Source organism: Python bivittatus, unplaced genomic scaffold (assembly GCF_059951505.1).
Source record: "Python bivittatus isolate LINGU-HERP-01145 unplaced genomic scaffold, Pbiv_v1 ctg000220_np1212, whole genome shotgun sequence".
NCBI lineage: Eukaryota > Metazoa > Chordata > Lepidosauria > Squamata > Pythonidae > Python > Python bivittatus.
In genome coordinates, this window is record NW_028277048.1 from 25,683,424 (window position 1) to 25,705,474 (window position 22,051).

Below are 22,051 nucleotides of genomic sequence, written 5' to 3' on the forward strand. Positions count from 1 at the left end.
AAAAGTCGTCTTGCAAATATTTATTTATTTATTATTTATATTTCATATTTAGACACCGCCCATCTCACTCTATTTTTGGATAGAGAAACTGGGAAAAGGGGGGTGCAGAGGACGGTTGCAGGAAAGATTAGAAAAAAAAAGAAATTGGACTGATATTCTGTGAATGTTTTCTGGAGTGCTAGGCATTCCATTATTATTTTATTATGAAAATATTTTGTCTAGAACAATTGTGTAGAACAATTAGTTTAAGGAAAATCAGAAGTGGCAAAGTACATTACACTACCAGGATCTCTCTCTCTCTCTCTCTCTCTATATATATATATATAGGCTGTTCATTAAATACTTGTAAATGTAAGATAATTAACAAGTTGAGTTTGGAATGAACCTGTTGTGAGAGGAAGCAAATTTATTTGAATGTACTCACTGACCATTTTCAGTCACACTAAAATAATTTTTTTTAAGGCACAACCCAGTTGGAAATAACATCCAAAAATGCAATGTTTGGACAATGAACTGCTGGACTTCATCAAGCAAATATCAAGTAATCCACAAGAATCAGTTCTGATTGAAGCAGGATATAAATGTCATAGATAGATAGATAGATAGATAGATAGATAGATAGATAGATAGATAGATAGATGGCAGTTAAAGGTAGGCACGTGATGTGATCCATCCTTGTGGAGACACCTTGTGGTTGTTTTGTAATCGTCTAAAGCATTCTGCATTCCACGTCTTTCCAAGTTTAATGCTCTTGTCTCCAAAAAGGTGGGTTTTGCGGACACACTCCCCCTTTATCCTGCCACCGCACCCAGTCCTGGCATCTGGGGGAGAAGGGTGGCAGAAAGGGGGGGAGACACATCATATCTCCCTAATTCTAAGAGCCCTTCTAGCTTGTAATGTATTAAGAACCCATTATGCATGTTGAGGCCTTCGGAGACTGGCTGAAACCTTTCTGGGTATGTCAACTGTTGGTCAAAAAAAGTGCTACCACCCTCTTGATATGAAATTCCATTAGGTGACTTTGGATGAATTTGGTCTTGCTCAGCCAGATCTAGCTCATAAGGATGTTGTGAAAAGAAAATGGAGAGAAAGGGGAGAGAGACCTACAGGAGAAGCACATAAAACAGTATTTGTATTTTTGTAATTGAGGATGTAAAGTCTAGATACTTCAGTGAGGAATGACATCAGACATGATCCAAGAAAAGCGACACCAGAGCAGTTCCAAACGGTGTTTGACGCCCTACCAGATGTCTTTTAATAGTAGACTGGAAGGTGGCATCTGATTTCGATTGCCTCATCTTGTGTTTTGTAGGACAGCCATGACATAGTTGCATTTGTTTGCCTATATTTTGGGAATGACCTATGGATGGTTCACAGGCCACAGCATCCAGAACGATTTAATAGCTGGACATTATTTTCCTGGATTAAAATTCACACATAGATAGATAGATAGATAGATAGATAGATAGATAGATAGATAGATAGATAGACAGACAGACAGACAGACAGACAGACAGACAGACAGACAGACAGACAGATAGATAGATAGATAGATAGATAGATAGATAGATAGATAGATAGATAGATAGATATGTCTGTGTATGTTATGAGAGCGATTAAGGTGCTGGACCAGGAGCAGGGAGACTAGTCCTCCGTTAGGCACAGAAGCCGGGTGGGTGACTTTGCGCCAGTCACACTCTCTCAGCCCAAGACTGGAAAGTTGAGGAATATCTACCAAGCTATGCTGGATCAACATAGTAGACTATGGTCCATAATCTTCGATGAAGTGTTCATCCTGAAGTGGATTTACTTACAGCATTTCCTTCTGGTTGTTGCTGCCGCCTCTACGTGCATATACTCTTCTAGTCTGTCAATGAAGATAGTTTGGAAATCGCTATCAGAGAGGAAAGGAAGCTTCCTTTCCATAATCGCACAGTCTAGTATTCCTGTCAGCAGGCCACCTTGTTATAAGCAGTACGTTTAGTTTAGTTTTTTATTAATAAGCATCAGTAGCCTTAAAATAACCAACTTTGGGGTGAATTAAAATGGAGTTAGTTGATTAAAACAAGCATGAACAATTTCATTTCGTTTGATGTGGCTTATAAATCACCTAGAGAACCGGAATAGGCAGCCTGGAAGAATAGCAAATAAATATAGGGAAGGGAAGTGAGAATTCACAGTGCAACTACTGCTATGTCCAATGAGCAGGGCAAGAATATAATTCCTTATTTTTTTAATGAACTCTTTTCCTTTAAAATTTCTCTTCTCACTGAAGTCAATAGGGAGAAAATTGATAAGGCAGAATTTATTTAATTTACTGTATGCGTTATCTTTTATGTTCAGATTTTCAAAGTATGCGTTTAACATGCACGCAGAAACCCAATCTCCTGGCAGGTGGATTGAGGCCAGAGAAAAGTAAGTGGCTAGAGCTGGATCTGTTGAGAGAACAAGGTTCTTCACATCACTTTGTTTTGTGACCATTGACTTCACTCCCATGGAAACCAATGGCACAGAAGAGGCACCACTGTAATGTGAACCTGGAACCAGCCTTGTCTGCCTTTCAGCCGTAGAGTGAATCATGATTAACAGGAATAGTGTTGGCTGCTAATGAGAAGGAACGAATAACATTTAATCCAAGAGAAGAGGGTAAAACAAGATGGATGTACCTTTTTATTGCAAATTCCAAAGTAAAAAGATGTACAGTACAAAGGAAATCGAATAAATCAGATGCTGTTCTTTCAACCTATGTTGTTACTTTTAAAATTTATGTTATCTTTTCCCCTGCTCCTCCCTTCCCCCAAATACCATTCTCCCATTTGCTGTTGTTATCTTAAACCAAGCAAACCTATAGGCTGGGGTTTAAAGATGTGGGCAATAAATACATTAGTGAGATGGGGTAAGAATCAGAATGCAGCAAAAAATAATGTATTTGCTCTGATATCTGTTGGGGGGGGGGAAAGCTTTTGTGGAGATTTTAGCAGCATTAATGATACCATCTCATATTTTCCCCTTAGTCCATGGTTCTGTCAATACACATCTAGAACAGACTTTCAATGTGAACCTCAGAAAAGCATTTGAACAGATGTGAATTAAATTGAGCCTCACAACACCCCTGTGAGGTAGGTAATTACCCGTTTTACAGATGGGTAAAACTGAGGCACGCAGAGAGGTTAGGTAATTTGTCCAAGATCAATCTATCATTCAGTCATTCATTCACACAAAGCTGAAAACAGAAATCACTAGAGTTCAGTTAGGGAATATCAAACTCTAATACCTGAAAAAGACGTTTTCACATTCTTTTACAAAATCACTCTCTCAACATGCCCTCTAGCTCTCTCATTTTCTCTTCCCCACACCCCCCCACATCTCAAATACACACACATATACCTCCCTATATAAATGCAACATGCAAGATATGAGAAATTTTTGGATAGATGCATATTTAATGTGACACAGTTTAATGTGACACAATTCTAGTAGACGTGGAAATCTCCCATCCACTTCATCCCGAATTTCTCTCCATCAAAATTTTCCAATCTAGTTTAACACCAATGTTAAATTGAAAAAGTCTCTTCTTCATTGGTAAATAGAAACTCTTTAAAAATAATACTTTGTATTCTGGAGAGTGGCTGAGTGGACTCTTCATATTGATTAACTGCCCTTTTAAAACGGTTCCATGTGTGCTATTTTTCCTAAATGGGGATCATGATAGTTCTGGTGAACTTTGAACCAGTGAACACTTATTTTGCTATTAGCGCACCTTCTGCAATGTCCAGTGCATACTGATTCCTTGTAAAGAGTGTTAACAAAACATTTATTCAGTGCTCCTTTCACAGACACAGTACAGTACTTGCATTCTGTGTCGGTGAAGTTCTTATTGTAGGTATAATGGTGAACTTTGGAAAGAAGAATAGGACAAAAGAAATAGAACAAATCATAGTACGGACGGGAAAAAGAGACCTGCAGGCATGTGTGCTACACATTCATAGAAAACAGGCCTGTTTCAAAGCAAATGTCAGTTCTCAGCAATTTTACAGAGATACACCCAAAAGTAATTATATGCAAAAAAGTTGTTGCATGGTTATATTCCTCTTAGAGGGACAACGTACATAAGCCTCACGCAATTCTTCCCATAGTTTGATTCCCAACTAAAGTACTGATGACGAAACAGGCACTGCAGCAACGCAGCATATAGAGTTGTTTGTTGACAGAGATGATCTCCACATAGGAGAAGTAGCACAGAAGAAATTTTCTTTTCTGCCCACGTAATACAAGTGTTCAAAGAGAGCAAGTGGTCCAGGAACAGCCTCCCTTGGGAGGCTTATTAAAAACATAATACCTAGTTTTCCTTTGCTCTTAATTCCTAGCAAAGCGAGTGCATAAAGCCAGGGTGTCTCATCTCAGCCCTTCAAATGGAAAGCTTTGAAGAAAAAGCTGATTGGAACAAAGAATTTAAGTGTAAGACATAGGCACACTGCTGCCATTCACTGGATGGATTCAGAACTGCGCAAGTCGAAGCCTGGGTGTCCACTGACACACACACACAGCTAACGCCCTAGCACATACTGTTTCTGGAGAGTGGGTTACTAGCGCACAAAAGTCAGTGAGAGGAGAAAAAGGCATGAAACAAAGAGAGTACTGCAGAACTACCCATTTCCTGTGCCAGGGTACGTGCAGTATCAACCTGAGAACCTTCTGTATGGGAAAGAGTGATTGTTATGTTGCGAAACAACAGGGCTTTCTTGTGGGGACGCGATTGAAAGAGCGGACCTGTCTTAGCAGATAAGGGCGTTTACACGCTAGTGCACGAAACTGAGGTTCTTAATGTCATTAGAGAGCAGATAGTCTTTCAAGCTAATTTTATTATGATCTTCATCAACATAGTATTTAAACCCTTCCTGTTAATAACCTTTTCCTAAACAAAAACCAGCTTGGTACTATTCTCTTCATTCCCACCCATCCCAGGAGGTGATTGTGGACTTTCAGACATTTTAACAATTTTTTTCATGACTAACCACGGGACATGCTTCAAAGCCACATCAACACCAAAGCATTTGAAGGGAAAATATACGCAAACCCAGGAACCATGTATATCGCTTTTTCAAACAGAGGTATGTACACACTGAAAACACTTTGTACCATGAAATATAGTGTGGACACCCCACCCCCCAGCTGCCTATGGGAGGCTGCATTTTCTTAATATATATATCTAATTACTCTGTTGCCAAATACTGGTTGCCAGGAGACAGTAAAAGAGACATCAAAAACTCAGCCCAAGAAAATATTCGCACTGGGTCAAATCTGGCCCAGTTCATTATACCTGAATGTACCCTGTATGACAGGAAATGTTGTAGCTGAGTAACAAAGTTCAGTCCTTTGTTTTCCAGTCTGCCCCAGTCTTTCTAGTCCTTCCCTTTCCTCTCCTGGATTTTTAAGCATCAAGACCATTAAGGTTTGTAGGATAACAATAACAGCAATGGTTTCCATCAGTTTTTCATCAAAGCATTATAGTCAAAAACTATAGTCAATCCAATCTGGCCACTTCTAAATGCTTAATAATTGCCCATAATATCCACTGGAAAAAAAGAGAACTCAGTATACTGTAAATTCTTGGTCTTACTGGCTTATTCCTAACATCTGCTCCTACATTTTTTTTTTTTTACAGTTAGCGTCAAAGAAACTTTTTTAAGTTCACAAAGTGAACTATCACAAAGATCAAACCAATATCTTGGTAAAATAAGACTGGGGATACTTATTTTGTTTTTTGTTTTAGATTTTTATCCCACTTTTTTTTCATATACAGTTCAAGGTGGCAAACGTACCTAATACTCCTTCCTCCTCCTATTTTCCCCACAACAACCACCCTGTGAGGTGAGTTGGGCTGAGAGAGAGCGACTGGCCCAAAGTCACCAGCTGGTTTTTCATGCCTAAGGCGTTCTTTGGTGTATGGGGCTACGTAGCTTTTCAAATATGTGATGTTTTATTGGTTAACAATTGGAATAACTTTCTAAACCAAGTAATAATTAGGAAGATCCTTGTTTGTCCATCTAAGCTAGTATTGTCCAGTTTGGTTGGCAGTACCTTTCCCAAGGTCTCAGGCAGAAAAGGGTCCTTCCCATAATTTCCTATATGTCTTCTTTAATTGAACCAAGAATTGAACCAGGACCTTCTGCATACATACATAGCAATGTGCATTGCTATTGAATCATGGACCTTTCCCAAGGACAATAATATTCAGATTTTCTCCCCTGGTTGGTTGCCTGCTCTTGCAGTAATGCTGAAAACAAATTAAAAACCCAGACAGATTTGTGGAAACCTCAATAACTGTCTCAGGATTAATTCAGTGTACGATTCCTACGCGTTTGCCCTTTATCAGAAAATTCAAACAGGAAGACCAAATGCAAGATGATATCGGCTACATTATTTTATGTCTTTACAAAACAAAAGATAAAAAAAGAGCAGTACTGTAAATTAAAAACGTTTCGGTTTAATTTCCCATAGGTAGGAGAATACCCCCCCCCCCACTTTAGCTATCTAAGCTATGGAAAACTGATTCATCAGGAAACTGCTAATCTGACGAGTGGTATAATTATTTGCATTGGAGTAAGATTTCTTTTACTGATGCCTACTAACCAGAGAACTTAGCTATGGCTCTTCTGGCTGTTTGTGTTCTGTGTTTTAACAATGCGCCGAATTCTTAGCTACCAAAGATAGGTGGTTTGCCAGCTGTGCCACTTACCAAAGAAGCCTGCAAGTGTGAATAGGCACATTTCTCATTTAAGTGCCAACCTAGGCAAGTGTGATTTAGTCTATTATTGCATCCTCTCCTTTGATACCCAAGTATCAAAAGTCTGTTTATTCTTGAACAAAATCCACTGATAAAGATGGGAACATATTAGACCCTCACCCATCAGACATTTTATATTCTAGAGTTCTCTCCCCTTTATACAAAATCTTGTTTTGCTTTTGCTTTGCTTGGTTTCATTAATAATTTATACATACCAAAGTTAGCTGCAGATAATTCAGTGTGACTGAATTATGGGTGTCGTCACATAAAGAATCGAAACATTCACAGCTCTTAAACCACCATGAACCCATTAAATAATTATTTTTAAAAATATTTTAGACATAGGATTCTTTATTTGAAAGAACTTTATCAGAATTATAGAGGTGAAAATATGTTTTCTGCCTAGGTTTATGGTAAGTGTGAAGCGTATTGTATTGTATTAGCCATATTTTTTCCTGTTCTGGGGTGGGGGTTGAAGAAGCAGGAGTTGGGAAAAAGTGTAAGCCTGGTCAAAAAATGTATGGCAAATGATAGTCTGTTTCCTGCTAACAGATTGGAACCCTGCCACCACCACCAGTAGAGATGCTAAGTTTCTATCCACAGTGATTTCCATAAGAAGACATAACATATCCTAATCTTGGAGTCATGACATTAAGGTTTTTTCCCCTCTTATATCCTACGATATTCCAGTTTTATTCAATTTCTATGTTATCTTATATTTTATACTGTTTTACTGTATTTTACTCAAATTTCTCCTTTCCCTAGTTTTGGCATTATAACTGTCGTATTTGGCCTCTTTTATTCGAGATATGTCAGTTATTTAATTATGAATGCTTATTTCATGATGAACACTCATTCACTTCAGTTTTCATTCACTATCACCCATATCTGTTGTTTTAAGTTCCTTTCCATACATCGTTCATTCGCTAGGAAGATAGCCCAGAAAAGAGATTATTCTTATTATTTCAATTCAAAAAAAAAAAAAAAGGAAATGAATTTATAAACAAGTGAACTAAATGTAATATTTTTTATTAAAGTTAATTTTTAGCAAAACTGTTTTGACCATTTCTGGCCATGGGGCAGGTAGGTGGAGTGAAACAGTGGGATCTGAAAACAAATGGTATCAAAATTAAATTTACATTTTCAAATGTTTCTCAATAAGTTTGAGATTTCTTTGACTGATTCCTAGTTTGGACCAGGTTTTTTAAAAAAGCACTGGCTATTTTTGCTGGAATAATCAGTTCCTTTCTCTTTTGCCATTTTAAAAAATTGTTCAGGTATATCTTTATATAATGTTTATATATCTCAACAGACCATTATATGATGATTCATTTTTAAACAAGATTTCCAAAATGTTCTTACGTAATGCTGATAGATAAAAATACCAGGGTGAGACTCTTAGTATCAATGAAGTCTGGTTAATTGGGACAACTGGTTAAAGAAATATAAAACAAAAGAAACATTGTGCAGAAACTAGAAAAAGTTATTAATTTTTATAGGACATAGTTCACAGTTTTGAAGCTTTTTCTGAACAGCTTTTTTCTTAAGCAAAGCTAGAATAATATAAGAAAATTCAAGTATTGTTAAATAATGAGCAAATATAAATATAGATTACAGGGCATTTTTACTAAAATTTGCTTAATAAAATTTGATAGCACACACACTACATGTGCCAAGCTTTCCATATGGAACAGTAGTCCAGCTGAAGGATAAGTATGACATTTATCCAAATCTTGCATAGAAGTGGTCAAAAGATATTGCACCTCAGAACCAAAGTACAGTCTAAATCGTTTTGTGGTTGTAAATACAGTTTTGAATACAGCTTTGCTCTACATCTTTTGAGAGGATATTTTTCCTCTGTAGGGATGTACTTAAATTGACATCATCTGAAAAGTGGTCAAAGAAAAAAAAAAGTATTTTTAGAGAGATAGAAAATTAAATATGGACAGTGGCATAAGCCAGAAGCCATTCTACTTAATTTTTTGTAGTCCTTTGTCATGTACAAAAAGGCATGCCAATAAAATAAAATGATATATTACAGTATTTATATTACTGTCTTAAAAAGTTCAGTCATACTTTTCAGCTCTTGTTGTTGTGCTGTTTATAATGTTGCCTGTACAAATGCATGTAATTTTATCATACATATTTTATGAGTAGGTGGGATAAAATCTAACAAGGAAGAAATGCTTTGCTCCTTGTGGTATCTGGTACAGCAGAATTATTCCACTGATGTCATGGTAGCTAGATTACACATTTTAAAAAGCCCAACTTGGCACAGATATCTATCAAATGGCTTACTTTCTGATTAACCTTGTAATAGGCATCTAAGTTGCAAAATCTTAAATGTCAAGCATCTGACACTTAAACTAAAAGGCGTTGCTAACCTTCTTCATTTTCTTTTGATTTTGGAATATTTTAAACCTTTTTTTTAAAATACTTTTTGCCCTTTTATAGATAAAACGGTTTTGGTCCGCATTCAAACAGTGTCTTTCCTTCACTACGCCCCAGAAATTCAACATATTTCTTTACAGCCTCCTGCAAGCTTTCTTTTAAGCTTTATGGCTGAACGATCTTGGCCGTAGTGCAATGCCAACATTGACCCAAGAACGGTTCCATAAATCTGTGCCCTTAAAAGATGAATTATTGTGAGGATTGATTTAACGAAGGGGGACATAATGGACACTTAAGAAAAATGAAAGATGCTAAAGTAGTACTTAGAAGCGTAAATGTTACTTCCCCTCCCTTTAGAATCCTCATCAATTTAGAGTTAAGACTAGCTGAGAGGTAGCTCTTGATCCCTCCCTGAATCTGCCGGACCATTAAAATCACCACCATACAACAATATGGGATGAAATGTGAAACTGGTGAAGGCACATGTCAGATATGACACTTTTCCTCTCAGTGCTGCACCCATGTCACACTGCTACTTTGCTCATCAGAAGTAGGATGTTGTATTCATAGATGTTTAAACTATTTTCATAGCTATTTCAAATATTTTTGGTTTGCTTTCCTTAGGGAAAAAATGCAGCTCAGAGAATCGGATAAAACCATCAAGTAGCCGCAGGAAATCTGTCAGTGGAAGAACACATCGGCTTGTGCCCGGTACATTTCTCACATCAAAGCACCCCAAAAGAGTGCCACGGTTTGCCGTATTTGTGTAAATATGGCACACAATGCTGTAAACTCCCCTATCATAAGCCTACCTGCAGTAAGATGGCTTTATGTAGCTGCTCAAACGTGTATCTTGGAGAGATAATTGTTCTTTTCCATAGTGCTTATTTCTAACAGAAAGAAGTGTATACAGCAGAATGGATGCTGAACTGTAAATATTGCAGGATACAGAACTACTCGGTGAGTTTTCTCGAAGCCCTAATGTTCCAGATAGTGAGATCGTACTACAACCTCTTCCTGAATTGGAAGGGTTTTAGAGCAGCATTTTGGGGTTGATTTGGGCAGTTACTTTTAAAAAGTGCAAAATAAGTTGGCTGCATGAAGCTTATTAAACATACCCATAAACTCCTCGATTGGTTTCCCTTTGTTCCTCTAATGGGAGGGTACATGGAAAGATTCACGCTTGGTAACTAGGTGAAGAGCATAGTTATAGCTAAGAGTAACTCTCCAAATACAGTGTGCTGTAGTCAGTGGAGTGCCTCAAACATATGGCTTAACACACAGCCTGGACAGCATATCGAGTGTCTTGCGGTTTTAGGGTTCCTCATGCATGATTCCTGATCACAGCATGCCATCATGCAAATCATTTCTATGCATTGAAACGAGCACAATTTTATTTAATTTATTTTTGGAATCAGCCTGAGCGAGTTTGGCAAACTGAAAATACCTGATTACCCCCAACTCTCACAAACCATGGTGAAGCCCACAGAATAAAAAGTATGCAGATAATAAGTACTAAAGAAACTATGATGATTAAATGATATGGGATAAATACGTGTCATTTCATTTCAGCTTTTTGTTGTTGCTCTACTTGTTTTCCCCCCCCTTCTTTTTGCTTTTTGCGGCTTAAACTAAATGTCAGGTATGAAACTCTAGTTTTGCATGAACAAATCAACCCTTGCAAGTGATATTTTTTCAGGTTTCCTTTCAATAAAATGAAAAAAAATAAAATCAATTTTTGCTGCTTTGGAAAAAAATATGAATCCTCAAGCAGCAGATTTTTTTTTCTTGTTTGTGTGTGTCTTTTATTTTGCTTTTTGTCCTAAGTTGCATTGACTGATGTGGAACATGCAGTATCCACCTGCCCAAACTGTATACAATTCTTTTTCTCCTTTGCATTGTTTCCTGGTTTCCCCAGGGGTTCACTAAGCCCTTCCTGTCCCGGCAGAGTGGTGGTACAAAATCAAGACCAAAGTTGGTTTTCACTGGAAAAAGACCCCAGAGTGGAATTGCTCATGCTTATTTTCATACACTTAAGAAGATGATACTGGGAATGGGACTGAAACAGCCCCCCACCCACCCACCCACCCATAGATGGGCCTGTTGCTCTTGGAGTAAAAATGCTGAATAAAACACCAATAAGTGTTCAGCAACATGATCCTCATGGACCTAAGAAACGAGTGAAAGTGGGGAGAATTGATGTGAATGTTTGTTCTATAGTGGTTTTGATGGTTTGTAATCATACCCTCACGATGATGGAAGCTATGTATGTACCTACAAAACAGATCAAAGACGTGTATTTAACTAGAGGATCCAGAGTAACTATTGTGCAAGGAAAAGTGAGAGAGAACTGGTGTCTGGATAAACCTGCCTACGCCCAGTTCAACCGCCCACCCCCCGGCTCTTAAAGAGCAAGAAGGAAAAAAATTGTTTTCCCTATTCCCCAAAGGTCCCAAGAGGGACAAATATGGGAAGACTCCTCATATTTTGTGGACCCTTCACTGCCAGGAGTGGTAGTAAACAAATCAATGGAAGCCCCTGTGAGCCCACAAGAAAGGGTGCAACCATGGGTTGGGATGTATTTGACTGAGACTTTCACTGGGAGGTTTAGTGAAAGCTCACAGGAAAAGGTTTATGGATGTAAAGGGAAAGAGAGCGAGTGAGCAAGCAGATGCGGACAACCGGATGTGTGATGAGCAATGGCTGTGGACTGCTAACTGCCATAGAGTGTGTATGTGTGTAAGAAGGAGAAAGTGGAAGAGAGATAAAAGGAAAGGAAAGGAAGAAGATGTATGTGGTAAATTTAATCTTATGTATTGTTGTCTCCAAAGAGATGAGAAAATTACAGACCAGATGTATAAAATTGCCCATGTTCCAGTTCAGACCTGGACAGGAGGGCTAAATATTGGATGGTTTGGTGATCGCTTTTTTTTGACTGGAAACGCATAGAGTTAATGACTTTATTGGCTTTTGCTGAACTCCTGTTTTTACCTTGTTTAATTCCCCTTATACGAAATGTTGTTGCTTCCACGACTGATGGTTTACATTAAACTACCAGGATCTCTCTCAGTATATATACTGTCTATGTGACAGCCCTTCAGACACTCGAGGACAGGAGTCATGTCTCTGCACAGACTCCTCTTCTCCAAGTGAAACATGCCCAATGCCTCCAACTATTCCTCATAGGTTTTTTTTTGGGGGGGGGGCTGCTCTTGTCTGGATACATTCCAGTTTGTCAATAATCCTCCCTAAAACATGATGCGCAGAACTGGACACAATATTCAAGATGCCATTTGACCAATGCAGAAAAGAAAGGAACAATGACTTCTCTTGGTAGCATATTCTGTTGATGCAGCCTAGAGTTGCACTTGCTTTTTTTGCAGCTGCATCACACAGTTGTCTCTTACACACACAGGAAAAGTATCATCTTGGGGTTATGGACAAATCTGTGCATAATGATGTTTGTATTTGGGGCAAGAAATTAAAGGTTATGGGAGGGCTGGCACAGTGCAGAGGCATCACTTCATGGAGTAGGAAGGGAAACCCAGGCTTAAATCTCGACTAAACCACAGAGTCCATCAGATACTGTAGGCAGAGAGCCGTACTACTCTATGGTTGCGAAAACTCAGGAATCCGGTAGCACCGTTTCCAAATGACATGTTTTATTAAAAGATATAAGTGTTCATCAGCTGCAGCTCACTTCATCAGATGCATGGAGAGGCTAGACTGATGCAGGATTAAAATTGGGCTGGGGGGAGGGGAGGGGGAGAGAAGTTGGATATGCAGATATGTGAGTCAGATCACAAGTACTTCCTCAGTTAATGATTGTAATGTATTAAAAACCCATTGTGTGTGCTGACACGGTCCCCCTTTCTCCTGCCACCGCATCCAGTCCTGGCATCTGGGGGAGAAGGGTGGCAGAAAGCGGGAGACACATCATATCTTCCAGATAGATAGATAGATAGATAGATAGATAGATAGATAGATAGATAGATAGATAGATAGATAGATAGATAGATAGATATGTCTGTGCATGTTATGAGAGCGATTAAGGTGCTGGACCAGGAGCAGGGAGACTAGTCCTCCGTTAGGCACAGAAGCCGGGTGGGTGACTTTGCGCCAGTCACACTCTCTCAGCCCAAGACTGGAAAGTTGAGGAATATCTACCAAGCTATGCTGGATCAACATAGTAGATTATGGTCCATAATCTTCAATGAAGAAGTGTTCATCCTGAAGTGGATTTACTTACAGCATTTCATTCTGGTTGTTGCTGCCGCCGCCACAGGGTATACTCTTCTAGTCTGTTAATGAAGATAGTTTGGAAATCGCTATCAGAGAGGAAAGGAAACTGTCTTTCCATAATCACACAATCTAGTATTCCTGTCAGCAGGCCACCTTGTTATAAGCATTACGTTTAGTTTAGTTTTTTATTAATAAGCATCAGTAGCCTTAAAATAACCAACTTTGGAGTGAATTAAAATGGAGTTAGTTGATTAAAACAACCACGAACAATTCCATTTCGTTTGATGTGGCTTATAAATCACCTGGAGAACTGGAATAGGCAGTCTGGAAGGATAACAAATAAATATAGGGAAGGGAAGTGAGAATTCACAGTGCAACTACTGCTATGTCCAATGAGCAGGGTAAGAATATAATTCCTTATTTTTTTAATGAACTCTTTTCCTTTAAAATTTCTCTTCTCACTGAAATCAATAGGAAGAAAATTGATAAGGCAGAATTTATTTAATTTACTGTATGCGTTATCTTTTATGTTCATATTTTCGAAGTATGCGTTTAACATGCACGCAGAAACCCAATCTCCTGGCAGGTGGATTGAGGCCAGAGAAAAGTAAATGGCTAGAGCTGGATCTGTTGAGAGAACAAGGTTCTTCACATCAGTTTGTTTTGTGACCACTGACTTCACTCCCATGGAAACCAATGACACGGAAGAGGCACCACTGTAATGTGAACCTGGAACCAGCCTTGTTTGATTTTCAGCCGTAGAGTGAAGCAGAAAATAATGTATTTGCTCTCATATCTGTTGGGGGGGGGGAGCTTTTGTGGAGATTTTAACAGCATTAACTGCTAAACCACGTGACCTGTTCGGTCATCGTTTCAGAGATATTTCCTTATCTAAACAGAGACAAAAGGACGAAACAGAAGTGGGAGTGTGAGCAACTTACGACTTGCTGCTGGCTTTCCCGTTGACTTTGCTTTTGGGAAGATGGCAGGGAGCATCAGAAATCTTCCTCCCTCCCTTCCTTTCCACATATAGTATAGGCTTGCGCCATTTGCCCTCCCCTCATGACCCTCAGGTGGGCCCCATGAAGCCTCCTCCTCGACTGACCTGCGGAACTGCCCGCCACTTTGCTGGAGGGAGGTGGAACAAAGGGAGCTGTGGGCTGTCGGAAAAACTGCACACTCACTCACACCCACTCCCCATTCTGCTGTGTCCCCAAGGGACCCCTCCCTCGAGGGAGGAAGAGGCTCACCCACTGACCACCGGAGCCACCCGGCCAGCCCTACCTCACCAGCAGGCATCCAAGTCGCTCCCTCAACGCCCACAGCCGTTAAGAGATTTCACATTTTGGCCTCATTTCCAAAGCAGCCAATCGTCACTCATCCGTTGGGCCTTCTGCCAGCCGATTGGGCACAGGGGACAGAGGGAGGTGGGAAAGAGGTCAGGGATACACCCATGATGATCATGTGACCTGGGCTGACCACAGTTGTGCAGCAGCACAGCAGTGCTGAAGCAGCCACAAATTTCCTAAATTTCTTTATAAAACTTTATTTAATTTCCACAAAGAATTAAATGTATAAAGACAAAAAACAAAAGAAGAAGGGAATAAAGAAGAAGAGGGTCAGAAAAGAGAAAGAAAATTAGGGTGCAGAAAATAAAAAGTAAAGGAAAAAAACTCCTGGTGACCCTGAGTTTCTCATTTTCAACAAAAGTTATACTACTTGGCAATAACATGTTAATCTTTGGTACACAAAACTAACCCAAAGTCAGCTTTCTGATAGGTAAAATCATAATTCTTATTCAATTTTAATCTTTCTAACAACTGGGCATAGATAAACCATTAGCAGGTATGACCTTCCAATTCCAGTTCTTCCCTCATCTTCAGTTTAGGCTCTCCTTCAAAAAAAGTCAGTAAATCTGCATATGTCAACCATGTTTAACTATCATTTCTCTTCTATAAAAAGCTTCTTGAGGTAACAACCATAAAAGCATTTTGGGAGACAATCTTGCTTTATATCTATTCCAAAGTCTCAGTATGGCACATCTTTTATTAGATGATTTTTAAAAGCAATATTAACCACTTTATTGTACCATAAATAACCATGCCACTCAAATCTTAAACCATGTCCTTCTTACTCCAATAACCTCCTGTTTCTCAAAGTCACCCATTCTTTCATCCACACCAAACAACAAGCATCCAAATACAATTTTAAACCAGGAAGACCTCACCTCTTCCCACCTCTTTCTTTAGCATCTTGTAACAATTTATATTTTATTCTTGGTGTTTTACCTTGCCATACAAACTTAGAAATATCTTTTTGCCATTGCAGTCTCCCAGCAAACACCAATTTTCATAGGAAAAAGATATCAGTTGGTCTATAAGAGGTTTAAAAAATTCCCTTTATCCTCATTTGCTACATACAGCCCAAGAATTATAGACTGGATTCCTTGCATCTCACCTTCCAGTGCAAGATAACTACCATATCCATCAGATAATAAAAGCTGTGGTTTTAAATGTGGGTTAATATATAAAATAACTCCATTGGTCTTTTTCAAATTTGCTGATATGAATTCTTCGCCCAAGACTATATATAGTCTTATATATCAAATATTTTCCATCTTTTTTTCTGATTTGTGTTTCTTGTAAACACATCACATCCTGATTTAATTTTCTCAAATCACAAAAGATCTTTTCCTTTTGGGGGGCGTTTGCCCCATTAATATTCCATGTTAGGTATCTGTCATCCATAATTAAGGAAATAGTCCTTCAAATTCTTTGGCTGTGTCTCCCATCTCCACAACCTGTGTTCTAACGTCTTCTTCTGACTGTTGCTGTTTTGTGTATCCTTCTCCACCATGTCAGTTGGTTCCTGGTCCAATCAGATCGATATAAATGGAACTGAATGAAGGAATGAACTGATTCAAAGAAGAGCAACCAAAGATGGAAGGAGTATACTGAGATTCTGTACAGTAGAGGTTTCAACTTCCAGGATACCTTACAAGATATTCTCTACTTCCAAAAAACCTCTAGTATTAGAAGATGACGTTAGATCGGTACTCCAATCATTACCAAGTTGGGAAGTTACAGGAATTGAGATAATAAGGCAAGGAACAGAAGAAGAATCAATAATGGTTCCAACCACACCATGTCAATACATCTGGAGAATTGCATAGAGGCCAGCAGATTGCACAAGGTCAGTCCAGATATCAATACCCAAGAAGGAGACTTAACACAGTCTGCAAAAATGGGACTAGGACGAAATAGGAAGAATATCAAATCAATGGCAAGCAGTACAGCAACCAGCCTTACAACTGTCAATGAAGATAGTGAGGTGGTGGGTAACATCTGCCATTGGTTACCCACAGTAAAGGAACCATCAAGAAACATGCCACAGACTAGCACAGGGTAGAAAAGCAATTAAGACTTTGAAAAAGAGATTCAAGTGCTTTGATGTGTCTACACCTACAAAAGTCAGAATGGTTCAGGCAGTGGCTTTCCCTGTGGCATCTATGGAAGTGCATGTTAGAAGCAGGATAGAACTAATTTTGACATTATTGAACGTTGATGTTGGAGAAGACTCCTGATAATAGCATGTGCAGCCAAGAAAACAAGCAAATGAATCATAGAACAAATCAATCTAGAGTTTTCACTTGAGGCACAACTGACCAAACTCAAATTATCGTATTCCTGATACATTATGCAAAGACCTAGCTATCTTAAGAAATATATAATCCCGTGAAAGGTAGAAGAAAAGTTCTAGTCAAATTCAGAATTAGCTGGACCCTCTACTATATATATATATATATATATATATATATATATATATATATATATAGTATTTCAATCTGTACATGGCTACCTAAATCCTAAATATCATTAGATTATTATCTAAGGTATAATTTGGTATCTGTGAAATTAAAGACAATTAAGTAGACATAAATAGAAATAGAGAGTGATTATAATTCAGTATCGGTTGCTTCGGGTCTGCATATGTGGCTATTTTGAATCAACTATTTGGTGAATAGTCAGCACTCCCTAAATGGTCCCTCAGATATGGTGATTAATTGTCCATAGGCACTGCTTGGGAACTGGTATCATATAACGCAGAGATACTGTATATCTTATGTTGTTTCTTCCTTGCAGGCATCATGCTGTAGTTAGCAACCTGTAATTTTTGCATGCTGTTAGAGAAATAAATTCTAAATGAGCAGTTATACTAACGTCATAACTAGGGAAAAGGATAGGAACTAAACTGAAAGTAATTTGTCAGCCTTACTAGGTAGACCAGATAGGAAACACAACCAGATGAGCTAATTGTACTTTCTTGTAAGGCTACATTAACAGAATCGTGCAAGTCTGATAGTAAAAGTTAAATACACAATGGTTCGAGTTCACTACACAATACTACTTATACAATAGTATACAATAATAAGGTTATGGCTTACATACAAATTAGACTTATGGACAGGCCTTGGGAACTGAACTCGTTCTTAAACTGGGGAATACCTGTATTGCTTAAGCATGCCATTCCCCACTTGAAATGTTTTCTTTAGAAACAGAATACCATACAGTTTAAGCAAATGCATTTAGATGCTATACGCTTGTCCTGTGATTGACCTGCACTTTTCAGTTAACACTTGGAAGAGAGGCTGCTTAAACAAGCTACTTCTTCCTATTTCCTCTTGCAAGTTGAGAGGTAACAAACTTTTTGCTCTAACCCCAGTGAGATCATTATTTCCCTCTTTTGTCCTCGCAGGGAACAAAAGGGGGAGAGAGAGGTTGCAGGGCTATAACACCTGCTCAACGAAAGCAACCCCTTTGTGAATCAAATTCCAGAGACCGTCTCTGCCATTTGGGCTCCTCATGGCAATTGGGGAAGGACCGCTGGTGCTCTAAGGTAACGGGGACCATTTACATAAACATGATGCTGTTTGTTTCAGTCCGGGCATCTCCTTTAATGTCCTCCTCCTTTGGTATCCATCCTACAAGTTAGCCCGCAACACAAGAATTTCAGAAAGCATCTTTTCAATTAATTTAGATGCTGTTTCCAATGGGTCCTCTAGTATAAATACTAGGTCATCTGCGAAGGCTTGCAATTTGTACTCTTCCTTTTTGATCTTCATTCCTTTTATTTCTTTCTCTTCTCTTATATTCCTATTCAACACTTCTAATGTTAAGACAAACAACCAGGGCGATAGTGGACAGCCTTGTCTCGTCCCTTTTGTTATGTCTATCTGTTCTGTTAAATCTCCGTTTATCATGATTTTTGCAGTCTGCTTATAATATATTGTTTCAATGGCTTGGGTAAATTTTTTACCAAAGCCCATTTGTTCCAATTGCAGTAGCATAAAACGGCAATTCACGTTGTCAAAGGCTTTTTGTGCGTCTAAGAATATCAAGGCCATTTGCTTTTCAGGGTGTGCCTCATAGTATTCCAGTGTGTCCAGAATTACTCTCATGTTGTCTTTAATTTGTCTCTTTGGCAAAAATCCGTTTTGATCGGCATGGATAAAATTATTTAAATATCTTTTTAGTCTTTCTGCCAATATTGAAGCAAAAATTTTATAATCTGAATTTAGTAGAGATATAGGTCTATAATTTTTAACCTGTTGTGGGTCAGTGTCCTCCTTTGGTATAAGTGTAATATATGCTTCAGTCCATGTTTTGGGTATTCTCTTCTTTGTCATAACCTCATTCATAACTTCCAATAGTTGGAGGCTCAATATGTCCTGGAAGGTTTTGTAAAATTCCACTGGCAGCCCATCTGGACCTGGGGCTTTCCCAACATTCTGCTTTTTAGAGCTTCTGTTAGTTCCATCATAGTTATATTCCCCTCTAACATTATTTCAATGTCTTTAGGTATCTGAGGTAATTTCACTTTCTGTAAATATTGTCTTACTTCTTCTTCTTGTACATTCTCTTGATAATACAATTTTCCATAGTAATCTTGTATAATTTTTTCTTGTCCTCATTACCAAAGCAGATCTGTCCTTCTTCATTTATCAATTGATTAATCCTTTTTGATTCTCTCTCCTTTCTCAGTTTATAAGCTAGCCATCTACCTGGTTTATTTGCATCTTCAAAGTAATTCTGTTTAGCACTTCTGATTTTTTGTGCTAGTTCCTCCTTTTCCATTAATCCCATTTTATGTTTAATTAGATCCATTTTAGCTTTAATGTCTTTTTTTTGCGGGGATTTCTGTAACTCTTCTTCCAGTTTTTTATGATCATCCTCCAGTAGTTTAAAAGTCTTTTTCTGCATTATGTTTCTTTTCCTTGTATAATCTATTATTAAACCTCTTGTATAAGCCTTCATTGTATCCCAGAGATTCTGTAATGATGTATCCTCTTTTTATTTTCATTAAAAAAGAAGGTAAGTTCTTTCTCTATTTTTTGTTTGAAATCTTTTTCTTTTAGTATCCTATTATTTAAAGTCCATCTAGAACTCTTCCGTTGTCCTTTCCAGATAACTACCATTGGGTTGTGGTCGGCCCAAATACTTGTTTGTATTTCAATTTCTCGAATGTTAGCAAATAAGTCCGCTGACATCCATATCATATCAATTCTAGACCAAGATGCATGTCTGTCTGAATAAAAAGTATATTGTTTGTTTGCCGGATTTCTTTCTCTCCATGCATCTTTCAAGTCTATTTCTTCTATCATTCGAAGGAAGGATTTTGGCAATGTCTTCCTAGTTCTCTTTGTCAATTTCTGTGTTTTATAGTCCAATTGATCATTAATTATTCCATTAAAATCTCCCATCATACAGATATTAACATAGTTCAATTCAGCTATTTTCATATGTAATTTCCTATAAAATTCTTCTTGATTGTCATTAGGAGCATAAATTGCAATTAAAAGAGTTTTAACATTATTATCTATTATTTCAACCATCAGAATCCTTCCATCATCATCCGCATAGATTTGTTCTGCTAGCATTGTATCTCTAATATATAGGGCCACACCTCTTTTTTTACATTGTGTCAAAGAGGTAAATAATTTACCCAATTTTTTTTGCTGCAACAAATATTCATGTTGTTTTTTGATGTGTACTTCTTGCAGACAAATTATATCAAACTTTAACTTCTCTAATTTATGAAATACTTTCCTTCTCTTAGTAGCCAGATTAAGTCCATTTATATTGATCGTAATCAATTTTCTTTCCTCCATGTTAGGCTTTATACGAGGGTTTAATTGCTCTAGTAGATCTTACTTCTCGTTGCTCTCTGGGAACACCATCTCCCCCACTTTCTTCTTTTTCTTTTTCAGTTACTGCCGCACTTTCTTCTTGAAACTCAATTAACGATTCTTCCTTTTGTGTGCCTTCTTCTTTTCCTCTAAAGAATTCTGAATAAAATAGCTCTGCTTTTTGGACTGTATCAACTCTTTGTCTTTGTTCCTGCCAAGTAAACTGGAGACCTTCTGGAATCAACCATCTGTAATTTACTCCTCTTTTGAGTAGCTCTTTAGTCAGGAATGAATATTGCCTTCTTATGTCTCTTACTCTTCTTGGCACCTGCTTCAGGACTACAATTTCTTTGTCTTTGTACTTTAATGTTTTCTCTCTTGCTACCTGGAGTATCTGTGCCTTAATAGTTTTTTTAGTGAATCTTATGTGTACTTCTCTTGGTAGTTTATTTCTCATTGCATATCTCGTATAAACACGAAAGATTTCATCCATCCCATCTGTCATCTTCTAAATTAATTGAAAAGATAGAAGAATATGGAAAAGTAGCAGGTTTAAAAATAAATAAAGATAAAATAAAGATATTAACAAAGAATATGCTAGCAAGGCGAAAGAAAGAATTGGAAGAAGTCTTAGAAATACAGGTCACAAACAGGGTTAAATACCTAGGGATATATATTACACCAAGATGTAGTACATTGAAGGAGGATAATTATGTTAAACTTAAACGACAGATTGCAATAGATCTGACAAAATGGGAGAATTTACAATTATCAATGATTGGGAGAATATCCACTATTAAGATGAATATATTGCCTAGGATATTATATCTATTCCAGACAATTCCAATTCGTCTAGGGAAAGAGTTCTTTGATGATCTAAATAAAATTGTATTGAAATACATCTGGCAGGGTAAAAAAGCAAGAATAAAGCTTAAATTACTACAAGATGCAAGAGTAAGAGGTGGGTTTGCTTTGCCTAACTGAGAATTATACTACCAGGCGACAAATCTGATGTGGGTAAAGGACTGGATAACTTTAAGAAATAATAGATTATTGACCTTAGAGGGACATGACCTGTTGTTGGGCTGGCATGCTTTCTTATGGTATAAGGGAACGAAAACACAGGGCTATTTTAGAAGGCACTATATTCGAGAGGCATTGTTTTTAAACTGGGAGAAGACAAGAAGACAATATTATTTAAAAGTTCCACGATGGATATCCACTATTGAAGCCTTTTCTTATCCAATAACATATAAAAAGGAACAAACAGTTAGATATACTGAGATATTGAATGAAAAGGGTGAACTTAAAACTATGCAAGCGTTGGAAGAACAAGGTATAAAAATGAATTGGTTCTCATATTTGCAAATACAATCTAGATTCGATAAAGATTTTAAAGCAGAAGGTATCTATGATGAGCTGACTGTTTTAGATAAAATTTTGAT